The sequence below is a fragment of the Dromaius novaehollandiae genome, chromosome 17 (assembly GCF_036370855.1).
Source record: "Dromaius novaehollandiae isolate bDroNov1 chromosome 17, bDroNov1.hap1, whole genome shotgun sequence".
Taxonomy (NCBI): Eukaryota; Metazoa; Chordata; class Aves; order Casuariiformes; family Dromaiidae; genus Dromaius; species Dromaius novaehollandiae.
The window spans coordinates 8316143-8333655 of record NC_088114.1 but is presented as its reverse complement, the minus strand read 5'-3'; the positions used below and the strand labels follow the sequence as shown (position 1 = coordinate 8333655).

General features: G+C 43.2%; 1 long non-coding RNA gene across 1 annotated transcript; it reads right to left on the bottom strand.

The window, feature by feature from the left end:
- Positions 1-296: 296 nt before the first annotated feature.
- Positions 297-14662, bottom strand: LOC135330205 (uncharacterized). Its single transcript, XR_010392051.1, has 2 exons — positions 14374-14662; positions 297-8559 (listed from the first exon to the last, which is right to left on the bottom strand). It is a non-coding gene; the product is annotated as an uncharacterized LOC135330205 (long non-coding RNA).
- Positions 14663-17513: the final 2851 nt, after the last annotated feature.

Here is a 17513-nt window from a genome sequence, read left to right as displayed (position 1 = left end):
TCTGCAGTTTGTCTCCGTACTTTGAGAGAAAGCAAAGAGAAAGGCCTTCCCTAGAGGTTTGTGCTGTTGAACTCAACCCTCAGACTAATCTCTAGGGCATAGCTGCTGCTGCCAACACCTTGCAAGATGGGTCACTGATTGCATGTCCCACACCATTCCCGAATGGGCTGTGTTTCACTCGCTTAGCTGAGTATTTCTGGATGCATGAGCAACTGAATCTTGGACAACACGTTGCCACTTGCAGCAGAATTGCTGGTTGAAGTAAATCATTAAGCAAAAGCTGAGAAAATAGCAAATGTATTCGCAGAACTGAGATTTATTGTTGAATGGTGTTGAAGCACAGAGAAAGGGAAATGAAATACTTGTACATTGTTTCCAGGTAGAAACAGTCAAAATTTTCATATGCAAGTGTCCCAAGAAAGCCATCTAGTTGAGGATACATATTTAAAGATGGGTAGAAGTTATCCTGATGCTCAGAAGTGTCAGACCCAAGCTTTACTGAAATCTATATTCAGCCTCTCCAAAAATGAAGATGTGTCCTTAGGTGCCTAAATATGACTGTAAGTGTGGCATTTTCAAGACAACTCAAGTGAATTAGGAGCAGAGTCATGCTGAATGATAATATACCTCCTTAGGCACCCAAATTTGAAAACTGCAGCCTAATTAGCTATGCTCCAGTTATTACTATTATTTGCTACTTAACAGGTGCAATTGAAGGCTCGGGACAGCTTTGTGCTAGATGCTGCAAACAGACATAACAAGAAAAAAATAACCTTGAAGGAGCTTAAAATCTCCGCTTCAGAGACGCCAAATGAATGTAACTAGCTGGGAAGCAAGAGGAGATGGGAAGATAGCTGTGAAACACATTTGATCAAGTCTCAAAAGAATTTAGTGTTGTCTAAATCTGGACTCTGAGCTATTATGGAGGATAAGTAGCATTAAGTAGGCAGGAATGACTGTCTCTAAGCAAAAGGAATATTTATTTCTAACCTTGAGTAATAATTACCATGGTGAATTCAATGAGCTTTAAAGGAAATAATTAGGCCAGAATTACAGAGGTGGGAAGAAAACCCCAAACCCAACAATGCAAGCTCCCTCTTCCTCCACTAACCTTCTCTCATGTTCTTTTCCTGCTGTCCACTTGCTGTGTTAATCTTGAATTTGAATGAAAATTTAAGTGTATCTAAATGTAGCCTTGCCCCTGGGAGAGGGAGTAGATATGTCATCAGGGATCCGTCAGAGTCAATAACATTTCTCCTGCAGCCCGGAGCCGTGCCTCAAGATCTAACATTTCTGTCTGAATTATCAGCTAATGCTCTGACAAATTGCCTGTGATTTTCTTTTTTTCTCCCTGAGTGGATGTGCCTGGTCTGCAGATTAGGTAAACACCGCCTGGCCCTGGTGTATAGCGGTGGCTGATGACTTCCAGCCAGACATTTCTATCAAACTGCGAAAGCAGGAGGGTGTCAGGGTAAGAGATGGGCAGCCAGCGGGATTTACCCAGGCTGGCTGCAGATGCTTTCAGGTTTAGGGTTACAGCTACGAGCCCTTGTTTAAAGACACCCACGGACTATGACAACAAGAAGCGATAGAGCTGGAAGTTCAGGAAATGATAGTGTTTGAGTAGCGGGGCTGCAAATGAGGTCTTGGCTCTAGCTGTGCAGTGTAAGGTTTGGAAAACAAAACTGGACGGATGCTAATGTCATCTGTTTTGCTAAGCTAGAGGTTGGGCTGACTTTTTCCTCGCAGAAGGAAGCAGGTGTTAGTAACTGTAGTCACCTCCCTCAGACACAGGATGTCGAAATGTGCCATGAAACTACAAGGTGATTTTGCAGCCTGTCTTTGGAAAGACTGGTGCAGCATTGCAGGTCAGGCTTGAAACTCGGGCAGAGACCGACCCATGGTGAAACGTGCCCTAGAGTAGGCCTCTTCCCTGTCCAGCGGGCCGTTCTGTTGAGTGTTCGCGCACCGCTTGCGAAGTGAAGTCACCTTTGAGAGCAGGAGTAGTTTTTAATGTATGGAAGGTGCCACCGGCAGGTACCCGGAGGCTTTGTCTCTCTGGCCCCAAGGCTCAAACACCTATTGTGAACCAAGTCGGTCATCAACATTGGCTGTCTGATCTCCAGCTATGTGAAATTAGAAGTGTCTGTGTACTTGCTGTAGAAATGATTTTCCTTGAAGCATGAGCTGTTTTTTAAACACCGTGGGTGTAGTGACAGTCTATAATTCTGATCTTGAAATAAGATCATGAATGAGGGAAAGGTAGGTGAAATTCTCATCTGTGCTGTCTTGTCAAGATTTACATTTGCTGTTACTACTCTTCTCCATAGGTTTCCATGGATATACTCTGACTCTGTCCTTTTCCTGTTCCTCCGTTCATATGCAAATCTCTGGTAGCATAACCCCCTTTGCTGCCACTCCTGTCTGGGACAGCCTTCCCGTCCCCTCTGCAGATGGCTTACCAGTATATCTGAAATTCCAGCTGAAAACATATGGTTTTGCCTGCCCTTCCCCTTGCTAGTTATTAATTGACACTATAACTTTAGCGGCTGTACTCCGTGAAGTGCTTGGGAATTCAGCAATATTACACTCCATTCCTTTACGCTGAGAGTTTTGGTGTCCTAAACTCCTTTGAAATCAGTTGGATTTAGATACCAAATTTCCTTAGGCTCCCTTTGCATGTTCCAGTCTCTTACAGGATTGTGGAGTAGTGAAAGCGATTTGGGTTATGTGGCATTTCATACTGCCTTCTCGAGGGGAGAGTCTTAAGAAAAATAAAACCTCTGAGAAGAAAGGCGGGACTGCAGACGGGCACACTGTGAAGACACCTAGGTGCTTGACAGATGAGCTGTGGCACCAACCAGAAATATTCATGTATAGTTCTGGGAAGCCAAGCGACTAGAAGGTAGAGATATTTATAATCCTTCTCAGGCCTCCTTATAAACATGCACAGCAGCTAGTAGTAGAAATGCACTTCTGGATTCTCTGAGCAATCTCAGACTAGACATGCTGTTTTTTCATTATATGCTCTGCATAGATTTAAAGGGGGAGGGATTCAAGAAGAAGGAGGGACAATGGGCTTTGAAATCTACATTATCACACTTAAAATAATTTTTAATTAAAAGTAATTAAAATGATGGGCAGAGAATGATTTTTAAAAGGAGATTTAGACAGGTTTGATGTACCAGTTGAAAATTTTTGGAAACTGATATGCAGTGTTCATAAGTAAAATTATTAGGATGGAAGTTAGTAGTACAAATTACTGTTGCTTGCTTAAAAAACAATTTTACTCTGAAATTCTTGATGGGCTCTGTGTAATAATGGAACTGCACACAAGCAAATCCCTTTGGTTTTCATGTAGCAATATATATGTAGAGGGCAGGTAGATAAAATCTTTAAAGTAGTCTTGGAAGATGGATTGCATTTTCGATAGACTGGAGACTTGGTAGTTATTAGATACAGCAAAGGCCATCTGAGCAGATGAAGGGAAATGAATGGGTCATTCATTTTAAGAGCCACTGTGTGTGGCCAAGGTTTGACTAAATATAGAAATAGTGGTTGGCTTTGGCATGAAACTTTTATACTCTGTGCCTGGAGGGACTACTGGGGTCCATCTAGAACCCCATATGCTGGGAACCTCACCCAGAGTTTCTTTTACTTGGGAGGTCTAGTAAATAACAACATAGTGAAATCAAAGTAAAGCAACATGTTGCATGGGAAGAGACAGTGGCACCCTGTATTGGGCTCTCAGGTCATGCTACTTGGAGAAGATGTTGCAAAGGTCCCACAGACCCCTAGGTGGACCTTTGGTGAGCCCTAGAGTGGATCACTGGTGGGAGTGAAGGTTTGTAGAGCAAGCTGTGAGCTGTTTGTTTTTTCTTTCAAAAGAATAATTTGTGTCTTGCTTGATTAGAGGGTCCAACTCTCCCTGATTTAGGGTAGGTGGAGGTGCTGGGATGAGGATAGGAACTGAGGCAACAGTAACTGCCACTATTGGTGAGCAGTGCTGGTACCTCCGGTTCCTGACTTCAGGGCTGCAGCAAGAGGGGATAATACAGGGGCTAGCGTCCAGGCTCAAGGGTAGAGAAACTTTAAGAAAATTCAAGTGTGGCAAAAAATCTTTTCTTGATACTTCCTTTGATGCCATAAACCTACTTCCACACTAAGTTTGCATAGGTAGAACTGCAATAAAGAATTTGCCAACTATAATACATGAAGGCTATTTCTCTTGCCATTAAAGTTTCATGTAAAAGTTCCACACACAGCCTCTCACTCCTATTTATAGGTATCTTTCTTGCCTTCAACAATATTAAACTCTTTTGTTATAGAGAGCTAGTCTGAAAATGAGCTGACCTGGTAAATAAAACATATGCTTGCTTTTGCTAGCACACTTACCTACAGAGCAATATACTGAATAATATTTTTGCTGTACATTAGTGTCAACACGTTATTGCATATGCCTGCTTAAGCAGTAAACCCATACGAGCGTATTCCTGGAGCACTTGCCTTTGCTGCTGGGTCTGGGTGGGGATGGTGGGAGCAGGCAGCCCTGCTGTGAGCTGTGCGGGGGACAGCGGGCGAGAGGCCTGCGGGGGAGCGTGGCTTGGTCCTTTCGGCTGTGTGGGCCATGCAGACTTGGCGTTAGAAACGGGGATCCCATGAGGGTGGAAAATTTGGGGAGGGGGTAGATAAATTCAGGGCTGTATCTCAGAGAAGGATTTGGAGTCTCCTCCTAGAGTAAGGTTAGTTCTGTCCTTCACCAGCTTTGCTGAGCAGGAGAGGTTATCGCTTCAGGCGTACTCCAGTTTTTCCTCCACTGTGACCTTGTAGATGTGTGACCTTGATTATTATTTCTTTTTATTCCTTTTCTGTCTTCTAGGCCATTTCAAAAAGTGGCATTTTCACCAGAAAATGAGTGCGGGCTGCTCTCGGAGAGCAGTGGATCTCTTCCCGTGTGCCTTTGCACCCTTGTTTACGGATGTAGTTTTTCTTTGTGGATGCAGTAGGCTTAACCTCTCGTCTGGCTGTACTGCCACTCTGCTATTGCTTTTCTGTGTCTGATTTTCTTCTATTTTTTTCAGCTTGTGAGCATTTAGGTTTCAGAACTGAATTGTGCTGTGTTTGGTGGGATCTGCATCAGCTGAGCCTTCAAACTGTACATTTCCCCTTGAAAGTCCTGCTTCTCTGTTAGCCGGGGTGGAGTGGCTTACTGTATTGCTTCTGCTAGATCTAAAATACATATAAAATATTACTGCTGTTGATTGTTTGAAGAGCTGGGGTCAGCATACCTTTGTGTTAATGCAGTTCATTTTGAGGCTTTCCTTTTTGTCTGCAAGTGAATCGAAGCTAGGCCCAGCAAACACATGCTACAGCCACTTAGTGTTCCCACCAGGTACGGCCAGGCGGCTGTGGGGAATCCTCGTAGCTGTCTGCATCGAGAGCAGAACAATCTCTGCACCAGGAACTGTGATTACTCATGACTCCAATTCTGTGTACTCTTCTGAAAGTTCTTCCACAACTATGCATGCAAATGTATCTTTAGTTCAAGCCTGTAGTCCATAAAAGGCAGTCTTTATCAGCTCGTACAGCTTTTAATAGCACGAAAGCATTATGGATACTTTTGAAGTAAGAAACCAAAAGAGATTCTCACTTTTTCCATGTTTACAGTATGCATTTGTAGCTCTCTCCAAGTTGTTTGAAAACAAAACTCTTTATTTGCTTATTAAGCTCTTTCCTTATCTGACAAAGTGTGGATAGTCTACTCCTGTTTCTCTTGCTTACCAACTTCAGGAAGCGTGATAGAGTATGTTGACTGTAGAGTTACTGGAATGGAACCAGATACAGTAGATAACATATCTTATCTTCCAGAGGAGGATACAAACAGTCTTACCTCAGGGCATACTCCAACCGCTGATTAGGGTGGGAGCTGGGAAGGAAGGTCTTTTCTCCACAGGTTGCCCATTTTAGAATTCTTTGCATTTCCGTCTCAAGTTCCCTGTGTCACAGTTTTTCAGAGATGAGACATGAATTTACATAGGCCATTCTTATCGATTTTGGCAATGCTGATATTCCAGAATTGCTATTCTTTGGTTCCTCTTGTGACTAAGATTAAATCTGAACTGTCTCGCAGTGATCATACATATTAATCCCACTGACTTTCTGGGGACTTATGCCTCTGTTCGGAGAATTCAGAAGCAGAGGTGAATGTGCCAGCGTGATCAGATTTTCTTAGTCTTTTGTTATGTATGGGAGTCAAATATGGAGGATCAATGGCTTTTCCTGTGTTTTAAACTCCCCAGTGAGGAGATGGGCCAGTCTAAGAACTGAGGACACTCCGAACACCTTAAGAAAAGAAGGTTATTGCATAGCTTTGGTGCTCTGCTTTCCCTGATAATCAGGACATAATGTTCCAGCTCTTTATCTAGTTTAAAATATGGAATCTTCTTTTGCAATTAATATGTCTCAGTTCACATCCAACAATTGTAGGGATATTTTTTCATATTCAGAGCTTCCAAAAGCTCTTGCGAAAGGAATTCCCAGTATCCCAGCTGTTCTCTAACTGGAGAGGAATGTCCTTTACTAAAACACAGTAGAATGAAAAGCCTGGAGAGTCCCTGGAGTTTGCTGGAGATTAAATCCTCCACTAGTTTGTGTGAACTCGGATACAGATTAATCATGTTCTAGCTCAGCTGAAAAGATATCCATGAATTATGTTGCCAGCTAAATGCACAGGGCTACACCTATTTTTCAAAGGCACAGGAGAAAACTGCTTTAGGTGTCTTGGTTACAAGTTGAGCGAGTTATTTTCAATGCCGCCTTGAACCTAGATAAGAACTAGGGAAAATGAAATCAACAGAGGAGGAGGGAAAAGGATCTGATATTAACTGAAACTTTGTCCACATGACTGTGTTTCAGTAGGAGGTGTCAGCTGCACGGCTTCACTGTGCAATTGGTGGTGCAGATCCTGGGAGCTCATGGCATGCAAAATGCCCCTAGCTGGTCCACACTGATGTATCAAATGCTCTGCTTTTGTGTGTTTATGCTGTACTACCATGTGCCTGTGCCCAGTGTTAGGATGGAGGTGAGGTGCTGCAACACCAAACAGTGGAAACCACTGAGGAGCAGGAGAGGTGCACGTGTGGGACAAGCTGCCTGTTTATGGTGGCCCTGTCGGTAGTTGCTGGCATGCTGGTGCTGTGACCCATGAAGCTGCGTAAGAAAGATTTACTGACTCTAGCCAGTAACTTCCTGACTCTGGAGGAGCCATTTAGCAGTGTAAAGCTTTATGAATGCAAGTGCAACATGCAGCTACATCCAAGGCAGGGGACAGGAACGTACAGCGTTCAAGTTGGAGCATTGAATGCTTGCTTTCTTTTTGATCAGTGCTGTCAGGGTGGCTGAAAAAAAACAAATTTTGTATGGTTAACTTTGGTGTCTGCATTGGAACAAAACTGAAACAGTGTTGATGAAATAATATGAAATGCTCCCTTCAGGATGTTTGCATGGCTGGCAAATAAGAGTGTTTGCTGGCAACGTGAGAGGCTTTGTTCAGATCCTTGTACTTGCTGCTGGGTTACTGGCTGGACCTGGGAAAATAGCTATGCTTCTTTGCAAAGATTTCATGAATTGAAGTTTTCTGTATAGAAGTGGTGTTTTGTCAGCAAAAAAAAAAAAGTGCGTGATGAGTTTTAGTCTGGCATCAGAGAGGTCCAAAGGAGAAGCAAGTCTAACTGACCTGGAAGTATTTCTAGAGTCACAGCTTCTCACAGCACTATACACTTGATGGGATGAAGCAAGAGCAAAAGAGCAATCTGCTGTGCTCTGAAATAGCTCAATTACTACCAAATGCACTACACAAATGCAGAGCGTGCTCTCCCAGATCTGGATATAGAGCCAAGTTCCAACCACTGGAGTTATAAAAAGAACATATTACAGTGTCTAATCTAAATCAGATCTTTCCTGATTTTTCCCCTATCATCAGTGGTAATGTCGTCTTTGTCCCTATCATCAATGGTAGTGTTGTCTCTGAGCTGCTTTGATGCTAGAAGTGAGCCTGACATAAGACGGCTCTGAATTCAAATGAGGAATCAAGAAGTTATTTCTAGCTTGCTTTTCCCCACTCAAGCTGGGTTAGAGGATGTGTTTATTAGAAGCCAGTCCCTAACTTCTTGATAGCAATGCAAAGCTCCCATTGACTTCAAGTGCTTGCCAGGTCTCTAGTTAGAAATGAATCTTTGCAAGGTGTACCAGTCAGGTATTTTTAGTTGAAAAAGCTAAAACAAAACGCAGACACTTCGGCGCAGCTTTCTAGGAACTCGGGGCTTCCCTGACCCTCCCGGAGAGCCCAGCGAGCTGTACTGTGCTGCGCTCCGGCCGCTGCCGCGTGCCCGGCCCCAGGGAGCCCCTTCTCAGTCGGCCTCTCCTTGGCTGCTCTCTTGCCTGGGGTATTTGCAGTATTGCCAGAACAGCCGCGGAGGCCGTCGATCCAGGGACCTTGGTGCTAATCAATCACCCGCTGTTAACGAGCTAAACAGTGTTGCCGGCAACATTCTCCATTTCCTTAGAGGGTACAAAAGAGAGAGAAAGTTGATGTATAACTGTAAGCGCAAAAAAGTTACTGCGTGCCTGTGCTGTTGTTTATACATTTAGATGCTGTGATTAAATTACATACATAATGCATAGTGTTTGTAATACATTATTAATAATAATAATACTGTCTTGTATTATTCGGCTAGAAGAGGCATGCTCCGAGTGATGGTTCATTGGTCTATTCACACACAATTTTCATACATCTCTAAAGATTACCATTTTAACAGCTTTCTGTATGGATACTGCCAGGCAGTTACATTTAACAGTGCATAAATCTAATTCCCTCCGCACTCAATTTTCTCAGGCAGCAGAATCAATTTGAGTCTGTCAGGATTTTATTCTAAAGTCTATTAATGCCTCCTGCCTCTTCTGTATTTTTCTTTCCTCTCTGTCTCTCTCTTAACAATCTCACTCTTTCATGAATTCATTCAGCTGCAGAGAAAGATGCCCCACTGATACAAACACCCTTTTATCTCTTTACAAGGGAAACCTAATTAGGTGTGAAGGAGACACAAGGAAGGTCACAATTAGCCCTCCAGCAATAAAGGTTAACAGTTGTGAAACGCTATAATAATGCTGTTGAACTTTGTTATTATCAATAATGATGGCCTTTGACAAGGTCACTTTCATTACTCCTAACAGCCAACGCGGAGGGGCTTATCCCGTCGCCCCCTCCCCGGCGGGGCTCCCCTGCACCTTGCCTCCCCCCGGCCTCCCCGCTTGCGCGTGCGAGCTGGGCCTCAGCGCCGGCGCTGCCGACTCTGCGCTTGGCAGCTGGATCCGTTGGGTAGATTTCAAGACATGCTTTAGTATTTTTTTTATCGGGCTTGTGGTGAAGGTTTGCTTGCCATGCCTGTTAACTCTTGGTTAAAAAACGTGTGTGTGTGGGGGGGGGGGGAGGGGGTTACTTTTCTATGCTTGAAAGAAGTGGTGCTGCCCAATTAAGAACTGAAATGGAGATGGTAATGAGAAAGTAATAGGAAACGTATCCTGGTAACGTAGCCTTTCAGAATACAGTGGAAACAGTTATATTCTCTGCCCTTAAAAGCCAGTGGATCTGTGACGTCTTCTGAAGGCTTCTGGGGAAAAAACTGCGAGTGCTGGTTATCTGTAGTATCTGTATCCACTCTCTTAAATCTATAGAATGGAACGGACTGTAAACCAAGCATTTAACACCCCCCTTTATAGGGTCGTTTTTTAAGCTGGCTTTATGCCTGCTGAAGAATGTTATAGAGCAGCTTGAATCCACCAAAGATGTTAATCTCCCTGTTGCTTTTTAGTAGGTCTCTTGAAGAAGCAGGATCATATCCATGATTGCTAAACCGGTAACTTGGTTCTCATGTTTCCTTTATGCTGCCACTGTGGTTCCACAGTCATTAATGCCTGATCCGTACACTGCCACATCATCTTGTGTGGATCAAGTGTGGGCATGTGACCTCATTTCCATTTAAGCAGTGGAGCGCATGATGGGGATTTAATACTAACTTTACGTTTTCAGACTGGCCTTTGGCAGTTTTGGTTTGGGTGATCTTGTTTGGTAGACAGCCCCTTGGTACGAACTGAACGAGCAGAGGGGAATAGTACTTTGGGTCACCAGACCTTGCTGTTTTGGATCTGTTACGTCAGATTTACAGGGCATCTGGCCTGACATATTGTAAAATGCAAAGCTGCAATATGCTGCTGCTTCTGTATGTTTACTTGATTCTGTGTTACTGCTTACATGCTGAAGCAAAATGCTTCCTTTTGGCATGTTGAGCAGGCCTCTGCTCTTTCACCTGTGTGCTCTTGAGTTTTTGAGAGTCAAGAATCTCATTCAACCTTTATTTTCTGGTTCACCTGGAATTTGGACAATTACACAGTGGTGCGTGAGTTGGGAAACTCTTGTCCTAGGCTTCTGCTAGACTCAGTAGAGAGAGGGAGAGGCAATTCAGGTTTTAACTGGGCTGAACAGTCTTTGGAAGTTGCCTTTCTCCTTCCCTGTCCTGGAGGGGATCTTGGATCGTTATAATTTTAACTTAGACACCTCACGGAAATGCATAATAATGCTTAATAAGTGATAAGTTTAAATTGTAGAAAGCAAAGCCATAAAATGTGTATTAAAGGTACAGGGCAAGAAATAACAAAGATTTGATGTTTGTGTGTACACATACATATATACATATAAGCTATAGATGAGCATAGATACTCAGTTCTCTCACTTGTACTGCTCCTCAAGGCAGATTCTTGTCTTCTCAAGCAAGATAGCATTGTATCATAATAGGCAGCAATTGCTGTCTCCTGCTAAGGCTCCAAATAATGTTGCATTTGGACTTTTACTGGCACTAAGCCACATCCTATTTGCATCTCAAAATATTTGTGAATATACCTGTCTGACTAGCCCTCTAGAAAAATATCAATAAAGCAGGATATTCTTGAGGTTATTTATGCGTTCTAGAGAGGACTGGTCCTTGCACAGATACTTGTACAGTTTTGAAAACTTGTGTGAATAGCAGGTGCAAGTACAGAAATGTAACAGCTTCCATGCAGCCCCCAATGATGAATCATGCCTCCTGATGCCCCCTCCATGATTCATGCAGTGTTTGACAAGGAAACTGTGCTGCAAGTAGTTCTTAATTCATGGTTCAGGAGTGAAGTTCAACCCACATTTTCAGAGAGTGCAGACACAGATCACTGGACACCTTAAGGATATTCTTCTAGTTGTCCTGCTTCATTGGCTTTCTGCTTCCATGGGGTTGTCAAGTGCACCAAATGCTTGGACACCTATTTCAAGCTGGTGTAAACTGGCACTGCTCCGCTGATGTTGACAGAATTGTGCTGATTTCCACCAGCTGAGGGGCTGGCTGAATAGAAAACCATAATTGAGTCAAAATATCCAAAAGTATAAGGAATGGGATAATAGAGACCAAAGTTTCTAAGCATCTAAGATGCCAGCATCCCTCACATTAAGCTAAAAGAAAGCAATAAACAACCTGTCAGGAGAAAAAAATTACAATTCAGTACATCAATTTGGAATCTAATTAGTCATGTTGTTTGCATGTAGAATTTGGTAATATGTTCCCTGATACTTTTAGCCTCCCGTTCTGAGAATTGCAGAAAATATTGCATTTGAAGTGCAGAGGGGGAAGCCACCTTATAACAGAGACGAGGGTGGAAACCTCCTACCTGTACAATTGATCATAAATCCCTGTTGATGTATCTTCTATATGGCTGCACTCTCCTGCACCCTTCCCAGTGACAGTATGTAATATGCAAAACCTTTCAGAAAGGACGATTTTGCTGCAGGAAATTGTAACCTTTATTCGTTAAGTGGTTCATATATATCAGGAAAATGAGGCTGTTTAGTCTCCCAGTTGTCCGTGTTTAAGTCAGCAGGCATTTGTCTTGCTAATGTTGCTGTATCACCATTCCTATCCAGTTGGTAGCATTTATTTGCATAACGCAGCAGTTTTTCATTTATAAAGCTAAGGACATGCATGTCCTTGTACTTCAGCAAGAAGTTTGTCAAATGATTGACATTAAATGCCAATTTTATTAAAAAAAAAAAATTGATCAAAAAAAGTTCTTACGCTTCCATTGTATCATATAGATATATCTAATCTCAGTTCTATCCAGTCAGTACAATATGTTGCTTGCCAGACTAGAAAATGATGTATTAGCCATCTGGGCAATGGGCCCAACCCTGGGCAAGATTAGTGCTTCAATTAGCTGTTGATAGCATTCCATGAGAATATGGGTTTCAAAGAGCACTAAACAAGAATGTTGTGCTTGGATTTTCAGATTTAATTACTTCCATCAGGGCTATAAATGAACTCATTAGTCTTAGTGGCTCTAAAACCTGGAGACAATAGCATGTTATTGCTATTGTTGTTATGGTTTGTGCAAACATTACTTTCAAAATGCTATTAGGAATGGCTATCAACCTTTCCTCTCTTCCTAATGTAGCTGGCTGGCTGACCCTGCAGAGCAGCTTCAGAGTAAACACGTGCTTGATTTCACTGTTGTGGTCTGTTGTTGGGATCCACTGCCTGCTAGCAAATAATAGTTTTATTTGAGGGGTTATTACATACAGAGAAAGTCAGTGAGAAAAAGATTAAACTTATACATTGGCAGTATTTGGCTTCTTTTCATGGTATTTGTGTGTTCTTTTTCTTTCTTTTTCCCTTCTGTTTCTGAATTTTTTTCTTTTAAAGTTTGCCAGAGCCTCTTAGGATTCTTGAAGCTTTGCTTTTTTTATCCACTGCAGTAGGGTTTCATGACACTTTTCCCCCTAATTTTGCAAAAGAATATTCCTTCCACCTGTTCAGTGTAAACTTTTTTGTTTAGTTTTTTTCTGTCTTTAACCAGAGTGGGTGGAGTACAGTGTTCCACAAATAGTAGGTGGTTCTTTGAACATAGTTCTTGCCCTGTTCCTTCCAAAATAGATGAAAATAACAGAGAAGGGGAATGCATTGAGCCAGCTCCTGGCAGTCATTGCAGCCCCCTGTCCCATTGCACTTCTACAGAACTGGAACCCCGTAAGCTAAGTTGTTCTTCCAAAGCAAAGAAACCTTGTCCTGCACAGCTGAGCTGCTCTGAAGTCAGCCTTGATTTGAGCAGGACTAAAACGTCCAAAATTTCTTCCAGCCTAAATTATACCATAATTCCGGGAGGAAAAGGGGAAAATAAGATTTTCCATAGCTGGGGTTTCTTGCTGCATCTTTTGGGTTATGCCTGCACTGGGAATAGGAATGGATCTGTGCAGCAAAACAGCTGGTACTGAAGGCCTGGCGTCCACTCTGCACATGTTTTGGGGAATTTATTTCCAGACTACCTCTTGTCTAAGCCATGGACTGAACGCTTACCTGTGGCTAGGACACCCTAGGTGTTCCCTGGAGCTCACCTTCTGCTTTAGTTTCATTGAGAAGGAAGCCAGTTTGTGTGCTCCAAGACTGTCCCCTGATGCGGACCAAAGAACAGTAAGTGAGAATGGCTGGGAGATTTGCTGCAAAAGCAAATCCAAGTCCTGATCCAAGCTAAAACACTCAGGTTAATGCTTCCTTTGACATCTGATGTTGTGCCATACCCCTAGTTTTGTTGTCAGCCAAAATAAGCAGGACAGATCTAATCTGGTAATTCAGCATGAGCACCTGTTGCTGGGGTTGGTATTTCTTTAAATGATCAAAAACAATATAGTGTTGCCATTAGTTCAGTAGTATATTGTGTTGTTTGTTAAAAACCTTAAATCTTGCAGAGCTTTGTTTAATCTGACATGATTTCACTCAGTAAGTGTCCCTTTGTTCTAGTTTTTTTCTACAGAGGAAGGATGCCATATGTAAATAAAGTACATGATGCTCTGCACCATTGATATTTATTAAGTTAAAGCTGTAATCAGTACGGTATGTCTTAACCATAATATTAATGTGGCTAAAACAGTAAATGCTATCATGTTTAAAGCTTAACACCTGTTTTGTATTATCATCTGGATAACTATTTAATTTTTCATTTTAATAGAATATTCTTTGAAATCTGTAACTTGATTGTAATTTTTAGCTCCTAAGCCTGCATAAATCCCAGAATGTGATTCAAAAAGTCTCCTTTGAGATGCTAAATAAGTCTCTCATGAATTTTGCCAGACTGATAATGTTGGGAATATAGGGAAGCAAATAAAAATCCTGGGACTGCTGACATCAGTGAGGCCAGGATTTTACCTCTGACTTCTAGCAACCAAGTCCTTTTCTACTCAAAAGAACAAGGTGACTCCATTCTTTTTAGGCTTGTGTTAGTCACGTACCTCTTTCCCCTTACCTTGTCCTTTTCCACTGTGAGCCTGCAGTTTGCTGGGAGCCTGCACCGGTTAGTCTGCCTGCCTTCGTAGAGCTTGGAGAAGGGGAAAGCGCGTGAGGCAAGTGGAGGCACGTTGCTGTATGGGGTCCACAGAGCGGTGAGGTGGCAGGCCGGGAGCAGAGGGTGGGTTTTGCAGTGCGGTCTTCTCCACTCTGGTCCCAGTTCCCTTTTCAGTTGTGTTGCTAGCAGGGGGTGTGAGCCAGGCCCCAGGAGAAGGGACGAACCATCCCTGCCTGTTCTGGCGGAGTGCAAAGCCCGTGGTGGAGTCGGCTGGCGTTTGGATGTGTATCTAGGTATTTTTTCCAGTCTTTCTGTGCCTGTCTCGATAGTTCTGGAACTGTTCTCAACTGTTTAAAAACAGAACTATGCCTCTCTTTCTCCCTCTCTCCCTCCTTCCCTTCCTGTGTTTCCTGTCCTTAGGGGACAGCCTGATGGATGTGCTTGTTTTTCTGGATCTGTTATGCTGAAGAGATGGGAAGAATGGAAGCGGGGATTTTTCCTACACGGTCACTGTTTTGTCTAGCAAGCTTTTTGTTTCCTGGGGCCAGCTCCTGTAAAAGCTAAACCGCTTCTATTTTTAAGACTATCTGGACCACAGAAAATTAGGCAAATTATATACAGTTGTCAAAGTTTCTGCCTGCAGAAGGAAACAAGACCATTCTGTTGGCTCCTGGCAAATGTTTCTATGCTGATCCTGTCCTGTTTCTCCTTTGCTGGTATATGCTGCCCCGGCGGCATTCCTGCAGCCAGTGCTCACGGGTCCCGTCTCTCCCTGCATCGGTCCGCTGAGCTCTGCAGCAGAGGGTAGTAACTGCTGCAGTAGGATGCCGGTAGGGACTTCACTTTCTCCTGAGCCCAAGCCCAATGATTTTTTGCAGGTGACAACAGAGTGCCTCACATCCTGTGTGTGTCAAGCAGGAGGGAGATGCTGCGCTACAAATGCGTAAGGTACGATCCTACCAAGAGTGGGAGGGAAACATGAATACAATGCGAACGTGTCAGTCCAGGGCTTAGGCTATCCTGTTGTGCTGTGCTTTAACTGTAGCAATGGGACAGACCTCTGTACCATCACTCTGCCCAGCCTGACTGCTAGTCCTGCCCTGGAAGGATGATGCGAGTTTGGGCAAAACCCATATAGTGTCTGCTTACACTATGAAGACCTCGGTTTTAGTGTTACCAGTCTTAGGTTTGGACAGTTTTATCTGAAAAGTCCTAAATTAAAATGAACCCAGACTTGAGTGGGTTGTCACATTTGATCTACAGGTTGTCCGAACACTGTTTGCTTTCAGTGTGCCACAAATCATGCAAGACTGAGGAATAAAGGACAGATGTTGAAAACAGAAGATTTTTCTTCAACAGTCTGCCTGCAACCAGTCTTCTGCTGTTCCTGAACAGTGTTCAGTTTGAGAGCGTGGCTGCATCCCAGCACCGCCTGGTATTGTGGCTCTGGGACATCTCTAGTGAAATCGCCCAAGAGCTCCTGCTTCATAATGACAATACAGCAGTGGTTTATTTGAAGGCTCAGCCAACTTTGTTTCAAAGCCAAATATGTCTGACTTGGCATCACAAACTAGCACTGGAGCCAAGCAGCTGGAGCAGACTGTATGTGTGCTTAAGAGTGTCTCTGTTTTTATTCTTTTAAGTTATCTCCTGTATAAGGTCAATCAGAGTGCTGGAATGCAGTGCCAGGTTTTGCATCAGTCTTTCTCTGGTCTATCCCCATATACCTACAGAGCCAAGTCCCAGGCTAGGGCTTGATTATCTTCTGATTTCTCACCTCTGCTGGTGATTTTCTGCACAGATGGTCTCAAAGATGTGCGTCTCTGAAAGCTAAGGGGGTGGCTTTTCCTTTCATACAAAGCAGCAGTGTTGCTTGAGTCTTTGGCCTCAAGATTTCAGTGGTTTTCTGGCAAGCCGGGTATGTTGGTCCCACTGAACGATAACACATAAGATAACTGTGGGTTATGAAGCCTGTGGCTGCCCCCAGATGACTGCGGCAGAGAGCCTGCGTTCTCGGAGCTCGTGCAAAGGCGGTAGGCTGCTGACTGTCTTTTGAATCCAGCATCTGGAGAGCTGCGCTCCCCTGAAAATGTGACCCACCTGAAGAGCAGAGAGGACTCTAATGTGGATGCTCAAAAGTGAGACAGTTTGTTTTAGGCATCTGCTCTTTTTCACCCATCTCCCCAAGCTTCCCTCCTTTGCTGCTGGGATAGCTCAAGTGTTTGTGAAACAGCTGCTGAGGCGTTGTGTTATATGGGCCACGTATATTGTTTGGTTTCATTCAGTGTGTAATTCATCGCTGATATAACCCCTTTTCCTTGAACTAGGATGTGTTCAGATGCTGGATAAAATAGAGCCTCTCTCCCCTGGCTTGCAGAAATGTTTCAGGTCTCTGAACTATGGACTGAGAATGAGGGGGAAACATACCGGCTCACCAGATATTACAAACTCAAGGCACACTATTTCTTGTCTAATTAACAATTTTACCCATGATATTAAACTCACGTGTGCTCATAACACAGCACAAATGAGAAATCTGGAAACCCATTTTCAAAGCGCTTTCCATTATGCGAGTAGCGGGAGATGTACCGTAGCTTTTCAGTAAATTGGTTGGTAAATTGTTTTCTCTCTCATCTTTACTGCTATAACAGGAACATGTTTACTTTAGATCTCCATTTTTTTTGGCTTTGCTTATTTGCATCCTACCTATTAGCTTGAATCAAGGAAATAACCCAGATAAACATGTTTTGACCTGCAGATATCTGCATGAATAAAGGGTAAAACTTGTTTACGGACTTGAATCTTGGAGTGATTCTGGTAGCCAGGTGAACTGTCAGGTCTGGTGGTCATTCATACCATCTTGCTTCAACACATGTGACTACTGAAACTGCCCTTGGTTTATGCAAAATGTCTTAGGGAAGTGATCAGGTGTCAGCTTGTTTCTTGCCCTGAGTTCAGAAGCAAATTAAAGGCCACCCAGTTAGAGGGAGGCAGTTACCTCTAACACTTCTGTACTTTCTGAATTACTTGTGAGATTTATAGCCCTCGATATGAGAAACCTGAGATTATTGCATGAAATGTTTAAGACAGATGTGACTGAA